Source organism: Pan paniscus, chromosome 3 (genome assembly GCF_029289425.2).
Source record: "Pan paniscus chromosome 3, NHGRI_mPanPan1-v2.0_pri, whole genome shotgun sequence".
NCBI lineage: Eukaryota > Metazoa > Chordata > Mammalia > Primates > Hominidae > Pan > Pan paniscus.
Window position 1 is genome coordinate 175,040,157 of NC_073252.2, and position 7,785 is coordinate 175,047,941.

The 7,785-nt window shown below is 38.9% G+C and overlaps 1 long non-coding RNA gene across 1 annotated transcript in view; it reads right to left on the minus strand.

The window, feature by feature from the left end:
• LOC117980128 (uncharacterized) overlaps window positions 1–7,494 on the minus strand; it is a 30,664-nt gene extending 23,170 nt beyond the window's left edge. The window contains exon 1 of the long non-coding RNA XR_004671293.3: window positions 7,330–7,494. This is a non-coding gene — a long non-coding RNA (uncharacterized LOC117980128). The remainder of the gene's footprint in view (window positions 1–7,329) is intronic.
• Window positions 7,495–7,785: the final 291 nt, after the last annotated feature.

Genomic DNA, 7,785 nt, shown 5'->3' on the forward strand with positions numbered 1-7,785 from the left:
AGGCACGCACGTTGTTTATTCTTAAGAGTTTTCCAGCTATTCATGATGTGAACTGGCGATCACTAAAAATAGCAACAAGGAATCTGCATGCAAAATGATTTCAAAACTCTTGGTCCTTGGTCTAAAATAATAGTCTCTGCCTGTGATGAAATCTAGTAATATTTCTGTTCTCAGCTTTTGTTTCTTGAGAGGAATTCCTTACTAAACACTTCCTCCACATTCAGACTCTATCAATGCAGATAATAGTGGCCCCTTTGCCTCAAGTAGAAATTCTGATTATTAAAGAATGATTAGGCCAGGCACAGTGGCTCATAATCCCAGCACTTTGAGAGGCTGAGACAGGATTGCCTGAGCCCAGAAGTTTGAGATCAGCCTCAAAAACACAGTCAGACCCCATCCACAATTTTTTTTCAATTAGCCAGGCATTGTGGCATGCAGCATCAGCTACTCAGGAGGCTGATCATAGTTCAATGCAGCTTCAAACTCTCTGGCTCAAGCAATCCTCCCACCTCAGGACTGAAGTAAGGTGAGCCTGAGAGTTTGAGACTGTATTGAACTATGATTGTGTCGCTGCACTCCAGCCTGGGTGACAGAGCAAGGCCCTGTCTCAAAATAAAAATAAAAACAATTTTTTAATTTCTTTAAAATTTTTTGAAAAGAATGATTAGCTTGATATTTCTTCTCCCTGGAACTAATGCAGTCCTCATTAGCAATCTAATTTTTACAGTAATCGCCTTCTGGAATCTCATCCTTGTTTGTCTTTCAATTTGCCCATCAAAACATAGCTTATGTTGACATAGTTATTTTGATTTTTTGCATTAATAATCTGACAGGAATTTGGGGGGAAACTGTCTTCCAAAATGGTTGGCAACCAAAACAACATCAAATGAGGCCAATATACAAAAGTGCTAATGTTCTTAATCCCTTCCAAAACAGCCAAATACTATGAATTTAAAAATTCTGCTGTGAAGCTTTAAAGTTCACTATCTTATGATGAATTACAGAAAATATTTAACTGACTAAATCAGCTTCCTCTGGAGAATACCATAACACAGCCTTGGCCTCCCTCCTTTTCACCCTTGCTGATTAAATACCTGATACTTAGTTGAAGTGGGGCCTTTTAAAGTTTGATAAATGAAACTTTAAAAAGCAGATAATCTACATCTTAAAAAAGCTCTTCCAGAAAAAGAAAAGAGGCCTGCAATGCTGGCTCATGCCTGTAATCCCAGCACCCTGGGAGGCCAAGGCAGGCGGATCACCTGAGGTCAGGAGTTTGAGACCAGCCTGGCCAACATGGTGAAACCTCGTCTCTATTAAAAATACAAAAAATTAGCCGGGCATGGTGGCAGGTGCCTGTAATCCCAGCTACTCAGGAGGCTGAGGCAGGAGAATCACTTGAATCCAGGAGGTGGAGGTTGCAGTGAACTGAGATTGCGCCATTGCACTCCGGCCTGGGCAACAAGAGTGAAATTTCATCTCAAAAAAAAAAAAAAAAAAACAGAAAAAGAAAAAAGAGATTGTACCTGTCACTTTATATCACTAGTACCCTGATATTAAAATTGGATAAGGACAATATAAAAGAAAAAGAAAAATAGTTCACTTCTAAACAGATAGGAAAATACTAAATAAAATATTAGCCAAATAAATTCAAAATGTATTAAGAATAATACAGTGTGAATAGGTAGGGTTTATTCTAGGAATGCTAGAAACATTTCCTGATCAAAGCTCTATCATGTAATTCATTATAGTAGTAGGCTAAAGGAGAACAATTAATTATCTCAGTAGACGTAGATAAAGCATTTAATACAATTTTACTCTTATTTAATACAAAACAAAAGAAAAACTAGGAAAACTGGGAGCAAATGAGACGTCCTTTACTTGGCTTATGATCTGTTTCTATCCACAGAATACTTTTGGCACCAAATGTGTGGGGTTTGTTCCCACACATTGTGTGATTCTCCAGACACCAACTGGGAGTTCAACAATTCAATTCCATTTTGACACTAACTACCTAGAGTTAGAGCAGATCCCACAGTTTAAGGGCTCAGTCCCTCAAGACTGCCCCCAACTCCAGAAGCCAGTTGCAAGTCCCAGGCCTCCTGTACTTTCTGATGGCTATACATTAAGCATTCCCATGACCTCCTCCTAACGTTTGATAGCTTTCTAGAAGGGCTCACAGAACTCAGGAAGGCAGGTAACTCACATTTACTGGTTTATTATAAAGGGCACAGCTCAGAGTAAGGTACTGGGGGAGGGGTGCAGAGAGGCTTCACACACTCTCCTGACACCACTCCCTCAGGGCCTGGATGTGTTCACCAGTCCAGAAGCTCATCAAATCTCTGTTGTTCAAGAGTTTTCATGGAGCCTAATCTCATTTCCATGACCCTTTCCAAAGGTCAGTGGGTGAGGCCAAAGGTTCTAGCCCTCTAACCCTCACCTTAGTCCTTCTGGTGACCAGCCCCAACCCGAGGCTACTTGGGGACTCATCCTAAGTCACTTAGAACAATTTATAGTAAACAAAAAGTATTTGATTTTTTAAGAAAAAGAAAAAAAAGTTTGTGCTTACCGAAGAAATTTTGAACTCAACAAGACAAAGATACCGTATATCTCAACTACAGTTCAACATACTACTGAAGGCCCTGGCCAACAAAGCAAGACAAAGAAAATAATTACTGACCTTAAGAATTGGACGGCTGGGCACTGTGGCTTATGCCTATAATCCCAGCACTCTGGAGGCCAAAGCGGGTGGAACACCTGAGGTCAGGCGTTCAAGACCAGCCTGGCCAACATGGTGAAATGCTGTCTTTACTAAAAATACAAGAATTAGCCTGCTGTGGTGGTGCACACCTGTAATTCCAGCTACTAGGGAGGCTGAGGCAGGAGAATCACTTGAACCTGGGAGAAGGAGGTTGCAGTGAGCCGAGATGGCGCCATTGCACTCCAGCCTGGGTGACAGAGTGAGACCCTGCTTCAAAAAAAAAGGAATTGGAAAGGAAAAGATGAGACTGCCATTGTTTGTAGATGCTAAGATGATCTCTACATAGAAAATCCAAGAGAAAGACCAAATTAGTGTATCTAATAAAAGAGTTAAGTAAAATTTCTAGATACAAGATAAACTTTAAAAATTAATAGTATTTTTCCACACCACTAGTCTCAAAATATTAGTTCCTCTAAAAATTAATACATAAAACTTTTAGGCTTGGTGTGGTGGCTCATACCTATAATTCTAGTGCTTTGTGAGACTGAGGCAGGAAGATCACATGAAGCCAGGAGTTTGAGACCAGCCTGGGCAACATCTCAAGATCCTGTCTCTACAAAAATAATAATAATAATAAATTAAATAAAATAAAAATAAAACTTTGAAAAATATACAATCCTTATTTTTAAAAAGCAAGCCAGCCTGGGCATGGTAGCTCATGCTTGTAATCCCAGTACTTTGGGAAGCCAAGTTGAGTGGATCACTTGAGGTCAGGAGTTCAAGACCAGCCTGGCCAACATGGTAAAACTCTGTCTCTATAAAAATACAAAAATTAGCTGGATGTGGTGGTAAGTGCCTGTAATCCCAGCTATTCCAAGGCTAAGGAAGGAGAATCACTTGAATCTGGGAGGCAGAGGTTGCAGTGAGCTGAGATTGCACCACTGCACTCCAGCCTGGGTGACAGAGTAAGACTCTGTCTTAAAAAGAAAAAAAAAATTTAAAAGCAAGCCAACTCATTTTATGAGCCTATTATGACCCTGATATTTATTTATTTATTAGCTATAATTATCTACTTCACATGCAATATAATGCAGAGGCTAAGAGTAAAACTACCTTTGCAAGAATTATAGCAGTGAGAAAAATCTAACCTAACTGACTCCATCTTGCTTCTAACCTCACAAGCTAATTGCTCTCACTCATTTCTGGGTGTAGGCCAAGGTAACTATGGAAGAAATGTAGTTTACAGTTTAACTTTGAAGCAAGGATGATAATAGTCCCTCCCAAAACTGACCCCCTCTGGGGACAGAAACTGCCTTTGGAAGAACACTGAAAGGCTACAGGGTTAGGGTTATGGGAGGGACCTGAATTCTGCAAAGATGTGGACATATTTAAATAAAAAGCAGCTATTGCTCCCTAGCTTGCTTTTCTATAATTCCTTACTGTTCAGGAGTCATGTAGCTAGATGTCACTAGGTTTGTAACTTCTCCAATTGCTCCTATAGATAACATTACTATTGATTGGTTTTTGAGATATTTTTCAGACTTTTACATTCAGTCAGACCAAGTGATGCCACCTGGACCCATGATTCATACCCAGAAACTGACTCAGCACAAGAAGACAATTTGGATGCTCTGATGATTTCATCCCCAACCAATCAGCAGCACCCATTCCCTAGCCCCTTGCCTACCAAATTATCCTTAAAAACCCTAGGCTCCAAGTTGTTGGTGAGGCAAATATGAGAAACATCTCCCATCCTTCTGCTCAACTGCCTTGCAATAATTAAACTCTTTCTCTGCTGCAACACTTCTGTCTCAATACATTGGCTTTATCTGTGCAGTGGGCAAGAAGAAACCATTGGGGGTGTAACAAGAACAAGATTGCCTAGACTCAAATCTTGGTTGTGTCATTGTCTGTATGAATTTAGGCAAGTTACGTATCCCTTCTCAGCCTCAGCTTTCTTATATGTAAAATGAGAACAATAATAATACTTATCACTTGGGATGCTGCAAGGATTAAGTGAATCATACTTGAAAAGCACTTAAATATTCGTAGTACAAAGTCAGTGCCTCATAAATATTATATATTATTATAAGTATAGAGCTAAGTTATTAATCCATTAGGAACTACTTGCCTTAAAATTAAAATATTTTTAAAAATAAAAAAAATTTAAATATACAGAAATGCTAATATGTTTTTCTCTTCCCCAATTGAGTGTTCACATTTCACATTGCAATCAAGTGCCTTACACAATAAAAAAAATTAAAAATACAACATAAAATATGCCACTCAATATATCAATCTATGAAATAACTAGGAATTAAGCCAATAAAGAAAGCACACCACCTTCACAGAGAAACTTATAAAATTAATAAACTTAATCCAATGAGAGCTTAATAAAAGAAGACACATTAACATTGTAAAGCTATTAACTTTTTCTTAAACTTACCTATACATTTAATGTATTTATAATTAAAATCTCAGATTAATTTCAGGAGGAATATGAAACTGACTCTAAATATAACCTGGAAGTTTAAACACTCATAGAAAGCTAATATAATTTTGAAAAGAAAGACTAAAAGTGGGAACTCACTTTCCAAGATGTGAAGACATATTATAATACCACCGTAACAAAAATAGTATTGAAGTGGGGCAAGAACAGATAGACCAACAAAACTAAAGAGGAAGAACAAACAGACATATATAACTGTGAATTCTGCATATAACGATGGCATCATAGATAAAAGACCTAAATGTAAACATAAAAGTTTTAATCAAAGTCTTTTAGGTTTCCTGCATAAGAAACCATTCCAAAGTCTCAGTGGCTTCCAAAAATAAACTTTTTTTTTTTTTTGAGATGGAGTCTTATTTATTTATTTATTTATTTAAGTCAGAGTCTCAAGTCTCACTCTGTTGCCCAGGCTGGAGTGCAGTGGCTCAATCCTGGCTCACTGCAACCTCTGCCTCCTGGGTTCAAGTGATTCTCCTGCCTCAGGCTCCTGAGTAGCTGGGATTACAGGTGCCCACCACCACGCCCAGCTAATTTTTGTATTTTTAGTAGAGACAGTGTTTCACCAGATTAGCCAGGCTGGTCTCGAATTCCTGACCTCAAGTGATCCACCCTCCTGGGCTTCCCAAAGTTCTGGGATTACAGGAGTGAGCCACCATGCCTGGCCTAAAAATAAACATTTTATTTCTCACTCACAAATTTATGATCAGATAAAAGAACACATTCAATTGACTAAGGTAGTCAAATGGCCTGACAACGGTGTGGTGAAATCTTCTCCTCTAGAGAAAGACACATCAATGATAGCATTAATAAAACTGCTGTGAGGAAGCAAGCGAATACTGGAAACAATGATCAGTTTAGCATAATAAAACTATAAAGTTTATTAAAACTGTGTATGAGGACATTTTTATGACATTGGTATAACCTTGGATTTGGGGGGAAAGAACAAATCACGGTATAAAATGTTGATAAATCTGAATAAATCAAACGTAAAAATGTATGTTCAGATAGAAAAAAATAGCTAATATATGATGGAGGAGGAAAATAAATTAGCATTATACAAGAGGTTATTTTCTACAGTATGACAAAAACTCATATGATTCAGTAGCTTATATACTTGAAGAGAGCGGGAATTATTATTACTATTATTTTCTGTATTGATGGCTATTTTAGCTCCAGTGCTACGATAAGTGCCCGGCAATATTGTTACTCCTCACTGTTAAACCTCCTTACTGTGTATCCTGTTTCAGGATTTGCTTCTGATCTATTCCTCTCTAAACCAGATATATTAGTTTCCTATTGCTGCTGTAACAAATTATCACAAATTCAGTGGGTTACAACACAACAAATTTTTTCTCTTATTGTCCTGGAGGTCAAAAGCTCAACATCAGCCTCACTGGCCTGGAGTCAAAGAATCAGTAGGGCTGGTTCCCTCTGGAGGCAACAGGGGAGAATCGGTTTCCTTGCCCTTTCTGGCTTGCTGAGGTCATCAGTGTTCCTTGGATGATGGCTTCTTCACCCTTCTTCAAAGGCATCAGCATAGCATCACCACCCTCCTTCACTAACTCTGCTTCTGTTTTCTGTCAGCTTTTCTGTCTGTGACCCTCCTGCCTGCCTTTTATGAGGACCCTTTTGATTACGTTGAGCCCACCAGGACAATGCAGGATAATCCCCCATCTCAAAATCTGTAATTTAATCACACATGCAGAGTCCTTGTGTCATGTGAGGAAACATATTTACAGGTTCCAGAAATTAGGACTTGAACACTTTTTGGAGGCCCCTCTTCTGTCTACCACCCCAGGGTTTCTCAAACTTGGCACAATTGACATGTTTGCCTGGATAATTCCTCGTTACGGTGGCTTGTCCTCTGCACTGTAAGATATTTAGCAGCATCCCTGCCGTGTGCTCCTTAGACATCAGTAGCACATCCCCTTCCCCTAGTTGTGACCAAATGTCACCTGAGGGGCAGTATTGCCTCTGGCTGACACCCACTGCTTTATCCTGTTCTAGTGATCTTTTTAAAAAGCAAATCCAATCATGTCACTTTCCTGCATAGAATTGTGTGTTGCCTATTATTTTCAAAACAATATTCACATTTCTTAATATATCATAATAGATTACTCACAATCGGGCTTTGCTCATTTCTCTTGGTTATTTCTCTGTCTTGCTGATTTTTCTGACTGCCTTCTCTTTCCATCCTCTTGTCCTCCACATATTCTTGCAGTTCCCCTGAATATGAGGTTCCCTCACATCTCCTGGCTTTGTAACATCTCTTCCTCCATCCACCTAGAAAACACCTTCTATTCTTCATCTGATGAACTTTTACTTACTTCTCTTTAGGAGCCAGCTTAGATGTCTGAGAATCTAGGTCACTTTCTCATGTACACTCTGAGCACGTTACCTCAATCAGAGAGCTGGTGTTTATTTCATCTTTTCCCTGCACTAGGCTGTGAGTTGTTTAGATCTCTGACCACTATCTGTCTTGAAGGGTTTAACCCTCTTCCTGGAACATATTAGTTGTACAATAATCGTTTTTGGAATGATGGAGTAAATGGTGGATTTCATGCCTCAACTTGAATAT